The 18,697-nt window shown below is 45.1% G+C and overlaps 1 pseudogene; it reads right to left on the bottom strand.

Annotated features, from left to right (window-relative positions):
* Positions 1-4,967: 4,967 nt before the first annotated feature.
* On the bottom strand, positions 4,968-17,237 carry LOC123363300 (annotated as a pseudogene).
* Positions 17,238-18,697: the final 1,460 nt, after the last annotated feature.

The raw sequence follows: 18,697 nt of genomic DNA, 5'->3' as shown, positions 1-18,697 counted from the left end.
CACACACGTGTCAATGCGGCTTCAAAGCGGGGCCGGGCCGGGGGGGGCCACCCGAGGGGCAAAGCCGCGAACTAATGGGCGGTTCCTTTAACTGGGCTCCGGTCCCCCTCCGCGCAGGTAGGGAGAGTTTTAGCACCTGTGGGTGGCAGAAGGAAGGGGCCCCCTCCCCCCGTGAGTGACTGTCAGCCTGAACCCCGGAGAGCTAGCGAGTCCCCGGAGCTCTTTTCTCCAGCCCACATCCTCCGAGCCCGAAATCCATGGCCGCTTGGAGCCTTTGGGGATCTGGGCCCTACTCGGGGGCTGGAACAATGTATATAGTGGGGGTGCGAGAGCCATGGAACCAAACTGTAAAGCCTCTGTATGATGGAAACCACTTCCAGCCAGTTCCACCACCTATGGCCCTACTCCTCCTTTCCCCCTTCTCTCCCGGCTCTCACCTGCCCGCTCCCCTTTTTCCCCTACTGCACCCATCCGCTCTCCAGCCTTCGTTTCCCTTCACTCCAGCCCCAGCAACAGGCTCCCTTGTGGGTAATTTGCTGGAGGCACCAGTGTAAGTGGACAGCTGCATTCCACACCCACCGAGGCTTCTGAGGGGCCTTCAGGTGTCACATCAACAGGTGAATACAACAAATGAGTGGATGGGTCAGTGGAGAAAGCACAAGGTAACAGTGAGAAGTTTATCATTAGTGGAACTAGCAGCAGTTGCAGCATATCAACCACTTAGCCAGTGTCATGTATTTTGTAAGCAGCAGGGCATGGGTGAGTTTTAATTACTTTTTTTTTAGAAAACCCTTGCTGCACTCCAATAGATTTCAGATCTGCTTGGACCTATTTGCTTGTTAAAACACTCCCTGCTCATGTCCTCTGCCATTTGGACTATGGGGTAGATGGTCATGTGTTTAACATCACCCGCACTTAAAATGTTTCTTTAGAGAAAAATGGCTAATCTCAGTAGTGCAAAATAGCCCAGCTAAGGTATATTTAGCATATTATTGCAGCAGAATGGTGCATGTACAGATGCACTGAAAATACAATTGAAAGGCAGCACAGCATATATGCCCATTCTGATTCAGATCAGAGTTTACATTGCAGCCATCCAGCAAGGGACTGGCAAATCTGAATTGAAATAAACTGGTTACACTTATTAGCCTGAAGCAGTATGTTGCTCCCATGACATGCTTCCATCCACAATGTTTCATGTTTATTACAAAACAGGCACAATTCCAATTTATACTTTCCATGTTTTGCATCAGGAAGAAACAAGACAAAGTATATTCCAAAGCCCTAAATGTCTAGGTGAGATCTTTACTGTCCTTTAGAAGTAATACTTAGGGATAGCAGAAATCACTTTACACAAAGTTAAAATCAAATGTTTCAAAGAAAGGTTATTAAAAAGCAACAAAGAGTCCTGTGGCACCTTTTAGACTAACAGACATATTGCAGCATAAGCTTTCATGGGTGAATACCCACTTTGTTAGATGCATGTCATTAAATATACCAACCACTCATTCACTATGTTAAAACAGTTTAAGAGATAATCGCCATTAGCTCTGAATGGATCGATGAGGTCCCATATACTTCCTTATTTTCTGTTAGGTCCAATGAAGTCTCTGCCCTCTGTGTAGCAAGATACAGTTATCACCATAGTGGATTCTTAGCTTACTGAGCTATATTAACATTATGCTTACCCACAGATTGTCAGAAGGAGTGTATGACAAGAAAAAACAGTATTGTGGTCATTTACAGGTTATTTAAAAGTAAGTGTATAGTGCAAGTGAATGAATATTTTCCACTGTTGCTCAAGTGAGATGCACAGTAGATCACAGTTCCAGGTCAGGTTCTTTCAACCAGCTCTGCTCTTGTTTTAGGAACATGACAAGCCCTTTTAGAGGCAAGTGGATCCACTTTGGGATCTCACAAGAATATTTCTAGTAGCCAGTATTCAAAAAATAATATAGGATCCTCAGTGTTCATTTGATGTTCTCAGGATCTCAATTTTATTGCTTAGTAGATTGTGATATTTCACTATCCCGTGTATCGTGCAAGAAGTATTTAGTTTTGCTGTTGAATTCTTTCAGTGTTTATTTTTTTTGCAAAGCACAAACTGAGAGAGTTCTGGTTTGGCCTTATGCTAACGCATGTTTGGTTTACTTAGCAAGCTCGTCAAACTTTGAATCCTGAATGGCTACTGCTGCTTGCATGTTGTCAGATAGTCTGTGGCTACCCTCTGGCATTGCCACCAAAGAGACCTGTTGTGTAGTGTCCTGAATTGGGCAGGAGTTTCCGGATGGCTGGTTCCTTTAGTTGTGAGTGCAACTTGCACAGTGGGAAAATCCTTCACAGTTTCTGGATTTTATTCACAGATTGTAAAGTCAATTGCGATCATCTAGTCTGACCACCTATATTCCACTACAGGATTTCCCTGAATTAACTTCTGTTTCACATACAGCAGCTCTTTTAGAAAAACATCCAATCTTGATTTAAGGTAAGGTAATAATTGGAGATATACCAATCTTCTAGAACTGGAAGGGACCTTGAAAGGTCATTGAATCCAGCCCCCTGCCTTCACTAGCAGGACCAATTTTTTCCCCCAAATCCCTAAGTGGCCCCCGCAAGGATTGAACTCATAACCCTGGGTTTAGCAGGCCAAAGCTCAAACCACTGAGCTATCCCTCTCCCCCAAAATTGCCAGCGATGGAAAATTCAACTACAACACTTGATCAATTGTTCCAATGGCTAATCACCCTCACTGTTAAAAATTACTGCCTTATTTCTAGTCTGAATTTGTCTAGCTTCAACTTTCAGCCACCGGATCTTCTTACACTTTTGGCTCCTGTAATCATAGAACAACAGAGTCAGAACGGACCACGAGGCTCATCCAGTCTAACCTCCTGCCAAGATGCAGGATTTGTTGTGTTTAAACCACCCAAGACATGACTACCTAGCCTCCTACTGAAAACCTCCCGTGAAGGAGCTTCCACAATCTCCCCAGACGTCTGTTCCTTTGTCCTACTGTTCTTACAGTGATGCAGTTCTTCCTGAGATTTAATCTGTCTGCTCTGCTGTAGTTTTAACCCAATGCCTCTTGTCAGACCTCTGCGGCAAAGGAGAACTTTTCCTCCATCTTTTTTATGGCAGCCTTCATATCTGAAGACCACTATTCTGTCCCCCCTTAATCTCCTCTTTTCCAAACTAAACATACCCAGTTCTCTCAGCCTTTGCTCATATGGCTTGTGTTCCATCCCTCTGATCATCTTTGTTGCTTGCCTCTGGATCCTTTCCAGTTTCACTACATCCTTTTTATAAGCAGTGACCAAGATTGGACACAGTACTCAAGCTGAGGCCTAACCAGTGTTGAGTAGAGTGGTACTATCACCACCTCCCATAACTTGCATGCTAGGCCTCTGTTAATGCAACCTAAAATTGCAGTTGCATTTTTTGCAACAGGATCACATTGCTGACTCATATTGAGGTTATGATCCACCAGAACACCCAGGCCCTTCTCAGCAGTGCTGCTGCCAAGCCAGTTCCCCCCCATTCTGTACTTGTGCATGTGGTGAGGGTGATTGGTTTACAGTTGTTTGTTGAATTTCATTTTGTTGTCTGTAGACAAGTTCTCCAATTTATCAAGATCCCTCTGAATTTTAGCTCTATCCTCCAAAGTACTGGCAACCCCCCTAGGTTTGTGTCATCTGAAAACTGGAGAGTCCATGGTGTACTTAAAGTGCTGCACAGGATCTTTTCCGGGGGAATAGGCAAAGCGACACATTTATTGGTAATACATGTATCAATCAACACTGTATCATCTGCATATCATATATGTTACACTCATGCACTCCACACACACACGCACACTCCGTCTTGTTGTTGTTACCAGCGAGTTGCTCCCCTTAACTGCACTGGCCAGGTGAGTTAGATGTGGGAGGGGTGGAGCAGGGCTTCTGTCGATCCGGATTGATGCTCCCATGTTGACAAGACAAGACCCTGGATCCTCTGCAAGACACCTCACATTTATAGCAGCTTCCCTCTCACGCAAATCTGTACCAGATGCAAAATGTATGTCTGTGTCAGTTGGTCATCTGTGGTGCTTCCGTCTGAGTGTTGTCTTCATGCTGCCTCATTTATTTTCAAAGAGGGTGTTTTCAGAAGAAGGTGCTCGCTTCTAACTCTGAGGCCATCAATACGTCTGATTTTCTTTAATGAGCCCACTTGACAAGTTTTATTGTTTTTGGGTCTGGCTTCCATCCCCTCTCCAACTGTTGCAGCTGTCTGGAGGTGCCTGCCTTCCATGCCTTACTCATTCACTCAACAGGGCAATTGATTGAAATGGGGGAGATCTTATTCTATAACATTATACCAAGGCTCAGTACCAAGTTTCTATATAAAGATTTTATACAGAGTTCCTATATCAAAGGCCTTGATACAAAGTTGTATGAAAACAGAGGTTATATCTGGAAAGACTTATACAAGGTTATATGAAGAGGCACAATACAAAGTCATATGAAAGTGATGCGAACATGCTTAATGCAGAGTTTTATCTACACCAGGGGTAGGCAACCTAAGGCACACGTGCCGAAGGTGGCACACGAGCTGATTTTCAGTGGCACTCACACTGCCCAGGTCCTGGCCACTGGTCCGGGGGGCTCTGCATTTTAATTTAATTTTAAATGAAGCTTCTTAAACATTTTAAAAACCTTATTTACTTTACATACAACAATAGTTTAGTTATATATTATAGACTTAGAGAAAGAGACCTTCTAAAAACGTTAAAATGTATAACTGGCACGCGAAACCTTAAATTAGAGTGAATAAATGAAGACTCGGCACAGCACTTCTGAAAGGTTGCCGAGCCCTGATCTAGAGGCTGCTCTTTTCACTGGACGAAGTACAAAGTACGAAAGTCCCTGCTACCTGTAGAATTCAGACAGGGATTGAAATAAAATGCTTGATTTTTAAAGAAAGCCTCTTCACCTGAAAATGGGGGGGCAGGGAGAGAATAAATCAGATGATGGGAGAGCTCCACTGCCCAAAGTCAGCCAGGCGTGGTAGGAAGCCAGGACTGAGGTCGGAGATGAAGGTGTGTCGAGTTCTGGTTACAAAACACAACTACGTGAGAAAGAGGCAGAACTTTTAAGAGCTCATCAGAGTTTTGTTGGCATTTCCAACATTTTACTCATTCATTGCATCCAAGCTGTTTTAATTACTCACCGGCGCTGCGATCTGGAAGGCTCTCTTTTGGTTCTGAAGCTGGCTGATCCCCAATACGTGGCTCTTCCTCTTGCTTAGTTCGTGGTGAAATGTGTGTGGAAATGGAAGATTCTGTTCAGAGGAAAGAGAATCACAGTATATTTTTCTAGTGTTCACAGAACATTTTTTTAAAAAAGATTTGAAACCCAATTTCAAACCTAGGCCAATTCTTTGCCAAAACAGACACTTCTTCTGAACACATACAAATATGCCTGCAGTCATTTAAGGTACATTGACATAGGGATAAAAATCCTGTGGCTGGCCTGGGTCAGCTCATAGGGGCTTGGGTTCTGCAGCTCCAAAATCATAGAATATCAAGGTTGGAAGGGACCTCAGGAGGTATCTAGTCCAATCATCCCAAATTATCCCAGCCAGGGCTTGGTCAAGCCTGAGCTTAAAAACCTCTAAGGATGGAGGTTCCATCACCTCCCTAGGTAACCCATTCCAGTGCTTCACCATCCTAGTGAAAAAGTTTTTCCTAATATCCAACCTAAACCTCCCGCACTGCAACTTGAGACCATTACTGAGAACAGTCTAGATCCATCCTCTTTGGAACCCCCTTTCAGGTAGTTGAAAGCAGCTATCAAATCCCCCCTCATTCTTCTCTTCTGCAGACTAAACAATGCCAGTTCCCTCAGCCTTTCCTCACAAGTCATGTGCTCCAGCCCCCTCATCATTTGTGTTGCCCTCCACTGGACTCTCCAATTTTTCCACATCCTTCTTGTAGTGTGGGCCCAAAACTGGACACAGTACTCCAAATGAGGCCTCACCAATGTCGAATAGAGGGGAATGATCACATCCCTCGATCTGCTGGCAATGCCCCTACTTATACAACCCAAAATGCCATTAGTCTTCTTGGCAACAAGGGCACACTGTTGACTCATATTCAGCTTTTCGTCCACCGTAACCCCTAGGTCCTTTTCTGCAGAACTGCTGCCTAGCCACTCGGTCCCTAGTCTGAAGCAGTGCATGGGATTCTTCCGTCCTAAGTGTAGGACTCTGCACTTGTCCTTGTTGAACCTCATCAGGTTTCTTTTGGCCCAATCCTCTAATTTGTTTAGGTCCCTCTGTATCCTATCCCTACCCTCCAGCGTATCAACCACTCCTCCCAGTTTAGTGTCATCTGCAAACTTGCTAAGGGTGCAGTCCACACCATCCTCCAGATCGTTAATGAAGATATTGAACAAAACCAGCCCCAGGACTGACCCTTGGGGCACTCCGCTTGAGACCTGCTGATAACTAGACATGGAGCCATTGATCGCTACCCATTGAGCCCGATGATTTAGCCAGCTGTGTAGATTCTCAGGCTCAGGCTGGAGCCTGCGGTCTGGGACCCTGTGAGGATGGAGGGTCCTAGAGCTCAGGCTGCAGCCCCAGCCTGAACTCTGCACAGTGATTCTTAGCCCCAGAGCCTGAGCCCGGCAAGACCGAGTCAATTGAATTGGGCCAGCCATGGCCATGCTGTGGGAATTTTATCCGTCTGCAGACATCCCATTACAGGCTCCCCAGAGCAGCACTGTGAGCTCCCAGATGAGAGCCACAATTAACAGGCCCCCCACACTTCCCATTTTAACTTTCCCTTTGAAAAAAAACCCAAAACACTGAATTCCACATTGTGTTGATGAGATTCTAGGACGGGGCGGGCAAACTTTTTGGCCTGAGGGCCACATTGGGTTTCTGAAATTGTATGGAGGGCCAGTTTGGAGAGGCGGTGCCTCCCCGAACAGCCAGGCATGGCCCAGCCCCCACCCCCTATCCAACTCCTCCCGTACACACACTTCTCACCCCGATGGCCCCCCCGGACCCCCTGCCCCATCCACCCCCCTGCTCTCTGTCCGCTGATCACCCCCAGACCTCCTGCCCCTAACTGCCCCTCCGATCCAACCCCCCACCCTCATTCCAGCACCGAGCACCGGGTCAGGCCGGGCTCTGCAGCTGCGCTGCCCCAGGAGCTCGCAGTCCCGCTACCCAGAGCATTGCGCCGGCGACAGAGCGAGCTGAGGCTGCGGGAGAGGAGGAACACCGGGGGAGGGGCCAGGGGCTAGCCTCTCGGGCCAGGAGCTCAGGGGCCGGGCAGGAGGGTCCCGCGGGCCAGATGTGGCCCACAGGCCATAGTTTGCCCACCTCTGTTCTAGGAGATGGATATCCCTGTGCCATACATAAATAACGTCATTCCTTCACAGCCCTACATAATCGGTCACCACTCACCTGTCTTGGTGTCTGTAGACACTTCCCTGTCCTCTGGCTCCCCTTGATCCCTGACACACGGCTCTTCCCCTTGTTCAATCCTGGACAGAATGTCAGGTTTGGAAATTGCATAGTCTGATCATGGAAACAGACACCAGGGATCACTATGCTTCATTAATAGCCACTGAGTACTTGCTATCATTTCAAAGGACTGAGAATTATGTTAAAACATTCCCCTCCCAACACCAGAGAGGATTGGCAATTTGAGTGTAGATAAAATGGTTTAAAGAAGCATAAAACATCTGGTAGAAGATCAGTTTTGGACCCTGCAGCTGAGTCAGAAATAGCCACATGTACGGGGGGTTGTTTATTTAATCTCGTCTGGTTCTGAGCAGGTAGAGAGAGATTTTCTGTCCAATCTCTGCGTGTATCAGTTAAATACACACAAGAAAAATATAGCTAGTGCTTTGATACTGGACACTAAAGAATTAAACCCATCATTGGGTATTTTTAGTCTCTTTACATGGGGGCTGTGTAAAGTGGATCAGTCACAAAAGTTCTAAGTGAATGCTGATCTGCCCGAAACCACGGGAAATGTAAAAAGCACTGGTCATGGAACTTCTGATAAATGAATGAAAATACATCATTACCCAGTGAGAGCAGAGTCTCATAGTTGCTCTTCATCACATTCTTGTAAAGCTCCTTCTGCCATTCATCTAAATTCCCCCATTCCTGCTCATTGAAATAGACCGAGATCTCAGCAAACGTCACTGGGACCTGAAATCACAAATGTGACACATTCAGCACTGTCTGCTGCAGTTGTTTCCTGACACCTGCATCCCGTGACTTTATATCAAAGGTAGCGGTAGAGGTTGGTAATGCCTGAAAATAATTTTTATTTTCTGGTGTCTCGTTAGTAGCCAATAAAAAAAAATCTCTTGTTTCTGCCCTGTATCTTTTTAACAAATGTCCCAGTCAGAAATGCCAAAACCACCATACTCAGTTTAGCCTCCTCACTGAGCAAGTGTGTGGAGTACTCATCAAGTTTTGGCAGCACCTACCTTTCACAGGATAGAGAGTTTTTTAAAAATTTCACTTATCAGTGGCACATAATACTTTCTTATGAATTTCAAATCCAGGGCACTATTGCACATCCAGAAGGAAATCTAGTTACCCCTCCAGTCCTATTTTGAGGTAGTCTTTCATTAAAGGATCTACCTCACATATGTACTCAAGAAGACTCTTTACATTGGCAAAGGGATTGACAATATGAACTAATAAAGGAAATGGGAGTTACTGACCTGTAACTAGAGAGTCTTCAAGATGTGCGGTCCTATCTGCTTTCCACTGTGGGTTACCCATGTGCACCATGCGTCTAGAGCCAGAGAATTTAAAGGTAGTATCCATTGGTCTGCTCTGACTCAGCTTGTGCCTCCATCCGAGGGGATAAAGGGCAAGGCCGACCGACCATCTCTCATAAGAACATCATAAGAACATAAGAACAACCGTACTGGGTCAGACCAAAGGTCCATCCAGACCAGTATCCTGTCTCCCGACAGTGACCAATGCCAGGTGCCCCAGAGGGAGTGAACCTAACAGGCAATGATCAAGTGATCTCTCTCCTGCCATCCATCTCAAACAGAGGCTAGTGTCACAACCCCAATGGCCCCCTCCCTCAGGGGGTCCCCTGGGGAGGCAGATCAGCATTGTATGTTGCTAACGCTGGTGCAGGCATTGCGAAGCATTTTGGGAAGGGTCAAACGTGTGAGTGTGGAAAGGTTCCTTTGCAGGTTGCAAGAGGCCGAAGAGGGAGGGAGGGAGGGAGAAGAGAACAGGTTAACTCGACCCTCCAGCTAGGTCCGAAAATAAGACGCGGATTCCAGCCCAAGGCCATAGCACACAACTGACTCTCAGCTGCCTGCTAAGAAAGATGGGGGCCTGGATTCCAACCCCGACCAGCCGAGAACAGAGCAGTAAACTGAACAAGAGTGCAGGGGATTGCAAAAAAGCTAGTGAGACGGCAAAGGCCAGCAAGGGGGAAAACAAGTTCCCGGTGTGTTTTGTGGAAAGCTAAGGAGGCCACAGAAAGCTGGTTTGGACTGGTACAAGAGCATGGGGGACAAAGGTCCCTGAATAAAATGCTCACAAAAGACCCCAGGACTTAAAACCCTCCTAAGAGCTGAAGCAAATCGGAGACCAACAGCGGACCCTGGACGACCTGTGCACAGGACAGAACTCTTGTCCACCCTTCCTCTTCTTCTCCTTACGTTACAACCCAGGGCTGGCCAAGCCCAGGTGTGTGTGTGATAGTAAGAAAGTGGGTTAGGGCACAGGCACTAATGCTTTTTTCCTTCCTCTGAGTGACATGGGGAGCACCCCACACTCACTCCTGCAGCCTCATCCCGATCACCTGACGCCCCAGGCAGATTGGTAACAGAAATCTGTCACACTAGGGACACCATTCCTTACCCATCCTGGCTAATAGCCATTAATGGACTTAACCTCCATGAATTTATCCAGTTCTCTTTTAAACCCTGTTATAGTCCTAGCCTTCACAACCTCCTCAGGCAAGGAGTTCCACAGGTTGACTGTGCGCTGTGTGAAGAAGAACTTCCTTTGATTTGTTTTAAACCTGCTGCCTATTAATTTCATTTGGTGGCCCCTAGTTCTTATATGATGGGAACAAGTAAATAACTTTTCCTTATTCACTTTCTCCACATCACTCATGATTTTATATACCTCTATCATATCCCCCCTTAGTCTCCTCTTTTCCAGGCTGCAAAGTCCTAGCCTCTTTAATCTCTCCTCATATGGGACCCATTCCAAACCCCTCATCATTTTAGTTGCCCTTCTCTGAACCTTTTCTAGTGCCAGTATATCTTTTTTGAGATGAGGAGACCACATCTGTACGCAGTATTCAAGATGTGGGCGTACCATGGATTTATATAAGGGCAATAAGATATTCTCCATTTTATTTTCTATCCGTTTTTTAATGATTCCTAACATCCTTTTTGCTTTGTTGACTGCTGCTGCACACTACGTGGACATCTTCAGAGAACTATCCACAATGACTCCAAGATCTCTTTCATGATTAGTTGTAGCTAAATTAGTCCCAATCGTATTGTATGTATATTTAGGGTGTAGACACAAAGAAACCGTATCTTTATGGAATATAGTGTAAGAAGGAACTGCCATCATCGCTCTAAGCTCGCCAACTCTTCTAGCTGAGGAGATGGCTATTAGGAAGTGACCTTCATGGAAAGGAGAGACATGGAACAGGAAGCTAAAGCTTCAAAGAGGGAAGGGGGCTTGTGAATACTGAGAGAACAACATTCAGGTCCAATTGGGGAGCAGGCTTCTGAATAGGTGGGAAGGTTCTGATTAGGCCTTTCCAGAATCTAGTGGTCAGTGGATGTACGGAGACTGAGTAGGCCTGAGAAGGCGGATGGTATGTGCTGATTGCCAACAAGCGGACTCACAAGGACCAGATGGACAGGTCTGATGTCTTCAGAGAGAGGATATAGTCCCAGATGAGAGGAATATCTGTAGTTTCTGGGAGAATGCTCCTTTGACTTGCCCAAGAAGAAAAGTGCTTCCATTTAGCTAGGTAACACCTTCTAGTAGAGTCCTTTCTACTATTAGGAAGGATGTCTTGCATGGCTGTGGTGCAAGAACATTCTAAGGATGATGGTGCGGGTTCCCCAGCCTGGGTCTGATTGGGGACTCATGGCTTTCTCCATGAGGTATTTGCAGAGACAAAGTTCCTGCCCATCTTGGGCATGGCTGGGGAACAATCAGCAATACTACACCTCACCGTGATCTGGGCTTCCCCAAGGCAGTCCAGGCAGCACGAGTGGTCATCACTGTCCATGAAGGATCTCAGGCAGGGAAGTGCAGCGTTTGAAGCTCAGAGTCCAAGGTATAGTCTGGCACCCAAATGGGCAGGGGGAGGGGGAGTTGAGCAGGATTTCCCCCAAAGAGACTCAATCTAAACATTAAGATCTGTAAAACACTAAACTAGAAACTAAAAACAGTAAAAACTATTTAAAAGCTAAATCTAATTCTTGTTTATAAGGTGAAAGTACAGACACTGGAGCTTCTGACCCAGACCATGCAGTGGTGACAAGGAACTGGAGAGATGGTCAGTCTGCCCTTTATCCACTCAGACAGAGGTGCGAGGTGAGCCAGGGCACATGCGTGGACCAGTGGACACTACTTTCAAATTCTCCAGTTCCGAGCGCATGATGCACATGCATAGCCCTCAGCGGAATACAATAGGGACCATCACTCTTAAGAACTTTCCTATTTCTATGAATATAAGACACCAAGATTTGCTTCTGCCCCTCAGCACCCGCTGGGATTTCGTTACCTTAGGGGTCACCAAATGAAATTAATAGGCAGCAGGTATAAAACAAATAAAAGGAAGTTCTTCTTCACGCAGCGCACAGTCAACTTGTGGAACTCCTTACCTGAGGAGGTTGTGAAGGCTAGGACTATAACAATGTTTAAAAGGGGGCTGGATAAATGCATGGAGGTTAAGTCCATAAATGGCTATTACCCAAGCTGGGTAAGGAATGGTGTCCCTAGCCTCTGTTTGTCAGAGGGTGGAGATGGATGGCAGGAGAGAGATCACTTGATTATTGCCTGTTAGGTTCACTCCCTCTGGGGCACCTGGCATTGGCCACTGTCAGTAGACAGATACTGGGCTAGATGGACCTTTGGTCTGACCCGGTGCGGCCGTTCTTATGTTCTTATGGCTTCTCCCTTCGTGCCTGGGGGGAGTCTCAGGATCCAGAAGTTCCTGTTCTTCAGCAGGTTCTCCACGTTCTCCAGCCTCCTCTGCAGCAGATTATTCTCCTGGATCAGAGTTCCCCAGAGTTCCCAGCACAGCCAGCTGATTACCAAACTCCACAACTACTTTCTCACAGTTGACTAATTTCTTCTCAGCCGACCCTGTTCTCCCCTCCAGATTCACCAGTCGGGAGGTAAATGAATCAACCTTCCCCTCCATGGCTTGAACTGCAGCCACTACAGTCAAGGATCTCTCCGCAGCTTGATGTGAGCCTCTCACAAAAATTCTTTCAGGCACAGTAGGAAACTGTAAATGAGTTAGATGCTGTGATGCTACGTCCCATTCAGGAGCCTGTTTGCAAGGGCAGAATATAAACATGGAGTTGGCATCACCCGCTGATTTGGCAGACTGTCAAAACCTGGGGCCGGGGGCGGGAAGTGGTTACAAGCTGCAGATTTCTCCATGCACAGCCCAACCCGGGCACGGTAGCTGCTGGCCGGGCAAGCTGATCCCTGCAGCTCGGGAGCAGCAAAGTTCCGGTCCTTGCTCAGCTGCAAACGGCCCCGCCCCACAGGGCCGCCCAGAGTGGGGGGCAAGTGGGGCAATTTGCCCCAGGGCCCAGGTCCTGCAGGGGCCCCCACAAGAATATAGTATTCTACAGTATTTCAATTTTTTTATGGAAGGGGCCCCCGACATTGCTTTGCCCCAGGCCCCCTGAATCCTCTGGGCAGCCCTGCCGCCCCAGACGGACCCACCCCCACCCGCTCCCCGCGGCCCGACTCCTGGGGCCCAGGCCAGGGGGGGAGAAGCTCCCGGGGACCGAGGCTCCCCCACCCGCCAGGCCCTTACCGCTTGGCCATGACCCCCCCGGGCGAGTGGGCGGGGCTTCTCCAGCAGCCAAACACAGCTGAACCGAATCCAGGGGCAGGAATCTCAGATACGTGGATGCAGCACTAAGAGCAACTCTAAGAGGCTAATTAATTAAGATGAACTGTTGTCAGCAGGAGAAAAAAAAACTTTTGTGGTGATAACCAAGATGGCTCATTTCAGACAGTTTGACAAGGTGTGAGGATACTTAACATGGGGAAACAGATTCAATGTGTGTAATAGCTCAGCCATTTCCAGTCTCTATTTAAGCCTAAGTTGATTGTATCTAATTTGCATATTAATTCAAGTTCAGCAGTTTCTAGTTGGAGTCTGTTTTTGAAGCTTTTCTGTTGCAAAATTGCCACCTTTAAATCTGTTACTGAATGGCCAGAGAGGTTAAAGTGTTCTCCTGCTGGTTTTTGAATGTTATGATTCCTGATGTCAGATTTGTGTGTTTATTCTTTTGTGTAGAGACTGTCCAGCTTGGCCAATGTACATGGCAGAGGGGCATTGCTGGCACATGATGGCATATCACATTGGTAGATGTGCAGGTGAATGAGCCCCTGATGATGTGGCTGATGTGATTAGGTCCTATGATGCTGTCACTTGAATAGATATGTGTACAGAGCTGGCATCGGGCTTTGTTGCAAGGACAGGTTCCTGGGTTAGTGTTTTTGTTCTTTGGTGTGGCTTATTGGTGAGTATTTGCTTCAGGTTGGGGGGTTGTCTGTAAGCGAGGACAGGTCTGTCTCCCAAGATCTGTGAGAGTGAGGGATCATCTTTCAGGATAGGTTGTAGATCTTTGAGGATGTACTGGAGACGTTTTAGCTGGGGACTGAAGGTAACAGCTAGTGGCGTTATTTTCTTTGTTGGGCCTGTCTTGTAGTAGGTGGCTTTTGGATACTTGTCTAGCTCTGTCAATCTGTTTTTTCACTTTAGCAGGTGGCTATTGTAGTTTTAAGAATGCTTGATAGACATCTTGTAGGTGTTTGTCTCTGTCTGAGGGATTGGAGCAAATGCAGTTGTATCTTAGAGCTTGGCTGTAGACAATGGATCGTGTGGTGTGTCCTGGATGGAAGCTGGAGGCATGTAGGTAAGTATAGCAGTCAGTAGGTTTCCAGTATAGAGTGGTGTTTATGTGACCATCACTTATTAGCACAGTAGTGTCAAGGAAATGGACCGCTTGTGTGGATTGGTCTAGGCTGAGGTTGATGGTGGGATGGAAATTGTTGAAATCATAGTGGAGTTCCTCAAGGGCTTCTTTTCCATGGGTCCAGATGATGAAGATGTCATCAATGTAGCACAAGTAGAGTAGGGGCATTAGGGGACGAGAACTAAGGAAGCGTTGTTCTAAGTCAGCCATAAAGATGTTGGCATAGTGTGGGGCCATGCAGGTACCCATAGCAGTACCACTGACTTGAAGGTGTATATTGTTCCCAAATGTGAAATATTTGTGGGTGAGAACAGTCACAAAGTTCAGCCACCAGCTTAGCTGTGACATTATCGGAGATACTGTTCCTGATGGCTTGTAGTCCAGTCCACTTACTACAAGACAGGCCCAACAAAGAAAATAACAGAACACCACTAGCTGTTACCTTCAGCTCCAAATAAAACCTCTCCAGCGCCTCACAGTTCTTGGGAGACAGACCTGTCCTTTCTTACAGACAGCCCCCCAACCTGAAGCAAATACTCACCAGTAAATTTGTTAGTCTCTAAGGTGCCACAAGTACTCCTATTATTTTTGCGGATACAGACTAACACAGCTGCTACTCTGAAACAAATAGTTATCTGCTTTTCATTCCCCCTTAAGAGTGAGGCAGGGAGGGACCATGAGCTTATTTGTTATTGTACATAGGGATCCTCTTCCTGAAAATGCTGCTACAAGTTACAACCTGTGGAGGCAGTATTGTTATTTATTATTATTATTTAGCACCCACAACATATTAATCACGTTATGGATTTTTTTAAAATAAAAATCTATGGACAATATTAATGAACTGTCAGACTATTCTGTAATCACAAACTGGACAGATCGGTGTGACAGAGAATGTTTATTTATGTCAGCAAGACAATTCAAACCCATTAAAATAAGAAGGGCAGAAAATCCTTACACAGCATTTCCAGACCTTAATCTGGCTACTCAACAGAAGTAGACTCTGAAGGCGACATGTTTTATTGTACTGTCTGCTTCACTACAATTCCTGGCAAAATAATATGCTATGGCCCAAGGCTTATTTTACCTTTCCACGGTAACCATGGCCATTGAGGAAATTCACAGAACTTTGTGGCCCCTATACACGTAAAGACATAATATGGCCATAGCACAAGGGGCTCCTAGTCCATGACTAGAGCTCCTAGGCCCTACAGATAGTAAATAACGTTTATTGTGTGCCTGTAATGTCACTTCTCTCCTCTCCCTATTTACACACTTTGGGGCAATCATCTAATAAATGCTGGATAAAAGTTACTATATTCGGCATCTTTCCTGCACTTCTTTGACAGAGTTCAGATCTACTATCATTTATTCTAAAACATCCCCTTGGACTAGGATAATTGCTTATTGGGTTGTGCTCTTGGATGTGTTGCTCATGCTGTAAGTTGTCATTTGACAGAAATCACTTTAAAAAAAACTTTATTGAATCTTAATAGCAAACTAGCTTCAAATATGGTACATGTGGCAGATTGTTGCAACAGAACACAACAGGATACCATAAAAAGAAGCATCGAAAATACAAGTATCTACATGAAGACATCATCATGTTTATGGGTTGTATGTATATTCATTCTGTTTGGAAACACAGTAAATGGCTCTGCAACAGTCCTCTCATTGGGTAAAAAAGGCATTGCAATAGTCCTGTTCAAGTAGACATTCCACTAGCAACAATGTTTCGTATTTTATTAGTGGTAGGCATAAATCTAAAGTATGTTTTCAGGATCTGTGTTGAGAGAATAGGGTTGCTTTTAGCAGCGATTCAAGGAACAAACATTTAAATAAGATGTTAACTGAACTCAGAAAAGATACCTTCAGAAATAACAGTAGTAGTAAAGATGACTAACTTTGCATGAAAAATACCTGTTCATTTTACACAGAATAACATTAATTGCTTTGGGGCGGGGGAGGAGGTTAAATTCACATACAAACTATTTGCTTATCCACTATGGGTCCAATCTTGCTCCCATTTAAGCCAATGGCAAGATTCCCATTGACTTCAAGGGAATCAGGAACAGGCCCTATATCTTTGGAAACACATTAAACTTATCTTCTTAGCTCCAAATGACTGTTTTTAGCAGGATAATAATGATGTTAATTCAGAAAAACACTTAGCAGAAGACTCTTAAGAAGGGGAGTAGTTCTCTTTTTGCAAATGTGCTCAGTCCCAGATGGGGGAAAGCACATATTGTGTCATTTACACACCCCATGACTGTGCTTCTGCCTACGTACAAGTGCAATTTTCACTAAGTGACAGATACAAAGACTCATGATTCCAGGTTCTTTTACTGGTCTCATTTCCAACTAAGGAAAAACAATCCATTTCAACAAAAAAGGGGTCTGGTTCTTGGTCTCCCACGATTTTGAGCTGTTGGTCAAAAAAAAATAAATACAGAATGCTCCATTTCTATACCCCTCCCAAACTCATGACTCCTCTAGCTATTAATTCCCATTGGATTCTATAGAAGCTCACCCCTATTGCCTAACAGCTTTCACTATATTCTGTGGGAGAATCTAATTTTATTGCCAAGCCTCTTCAGTGTTCAATGTTTTCTGCTTAACGTTTTATTTGATTATATGTTCAAATGCTGTACAAATGGTAAAGTGCTATATGACTAGGCTTGGAAGGATTAGATTTTTATCAGTAAATGTCAATTTCACCACACGTAAGCACAAATCAACAAAAAATATTTCCATCAATAATAATAACTGCTGTTTACAGATAGGCAAAGTAAGAAAAATGCTGACTGAGAACTTATTAAAGTCAAATCCAGTGATTTAGACTTCTGGATAAGGCTTGTTACAAATGGACTAGAGAATGAATAATTAAAACAGGTAGAATTTGTTGATTTAAGGCTATTTTGACATGTGATGTTGAAAGTTTGTGTTTTAATAGTTTATAAAGCTAACTTTTTGCATCTCAATGTCTACCATCTTTAAATAATTGGCTGATCCCCCACAATTTCCTATAACTGTGAAAATTCAAACAAACAAAAAAAAGCTTAAAACCCATAATTTTGCACAACAGTGAAAGTGTAAATCAATAAAAAAAATCAAATGCTTAAAATACACTTGTCATAAATAAACAGATCAGGGTTAAGATCCCTTTTTACCTGTAAAGGGTTAACATGTAGTACCTGGTGACCACCTGACCAGAGGACCAATCAGAGACGAGATAATTTCAAATCTCTGTGGAGGGAAGCTTTTGTCTGTGTTTTCTTTGTTTGTCTCGAGAACTCTTTTTGGATCTAAGAGAGGACAGTCATGTCTCCAAGTTCTCCTGGAGTAGTTTCTACTAATTAATAGTGAGTATTAATTAGAAAGGCGAATTAGTCTTATGATTTGATTTCTATATTTGCAATTGTGTGTTTGCTAAAGGAAATGCTTTATTCCTGTTTGCTGTTATTGCTTTTACTGAGAAAGGGGGGAGGGGGAATTCTCTCCAGAGATTGATAAACTTAGACCCTGTATGGTTCTATCTTGAATTACAGAGACAAGTTACTTTCTTTTTATTCTTTAATAAATTCTTTTCTATTAAGGACTTGTTTGGTCTTTCCTTGGGTGGATTCTCAGGGAAAGAGAAGGGGGAGGTATCCCTCTGTAGTTAGATCCCGGTATCTCTCCTAGGAAAAGGGAGGGGGGAGGAAGCAGGGGGAATGGTTTATTTCTCCTGGGTGTAAGAACTCCATGGATTTAGGGCTCTTGGAATCCCCTAGGATTTTGGGGAAGGACTGTGTCTCAATCCACATTTCCTGATTGAGTGGTGGCAGCTTACTAGATCTAAACTAGGATTTTAGTTTAGAGGGAAACCAAGTCGGGTCCCCATCTTTGAACCCACAAGCTCAAATTGGGGGTGAGACCCTAGGACATGGTGGGCAGCGAGAAGGAAACCTACCCTAAGGGTTAGGGTGGGGGGAGAATACCTGCGGGTCCCCATCTTTGAACTCACAAGCTCAAAGTGGGGGTGAGACCCTAGGACATGGTGGCAGCGGAGTTTCGAACCCATTGTTAGAAGGAGTTTTTTTCAGCTGGGCTACGCTGAAGGGAGCTATTCTCTTCTTCTAGAGCAGGAAAGCAACCTGAGAGAAGAGGGAGTTTACAAGTATTCCTTTTCTAACTGGTATTGTTAGAAGCAGTTTCAGCCAGGTTGGCTGGAGGGAATTAAGTTTTCCAGCAGGCTTTGTTGGAAGCAGTTTTTCTTTCTTGTTGCTTGAACAGGCAGCTTGAGGAAAAGGCAGTTTTCAAGGTTAGAAGCAGTTTCAGCAGTTTGGCTGGAGGGAATTAGTTTTTCTAACCAGGCTTTGTTATAGGAGACCCCATACTGAGAGGGTACTTAGCAATTTGCAAAAGACAGTGGCAAAACAGGTTTTTCCACCTTCTTGAAAGCCAGGAGG

The sequence above is a fragment of the Mauremys mutica genome, chromosome 2, assembly GCF_020497125.1.
Source record: "Mauremys mutica isolate MM-2020 ecotype Southern chromosome 2, ASM2049712v1, whole genome shotgun sequence".
NCBI classification, from domain to species: Eukaryota; Metazoa; Chordata; order Testudines; family Geoemydidae; genus Mauremys; species Mauremys mutica.
The sequence above is the reverse complement of the archived record's forward strand: the minus strand, read 5'-3'. Positions and strand labels throughout refer to the sequence as shown.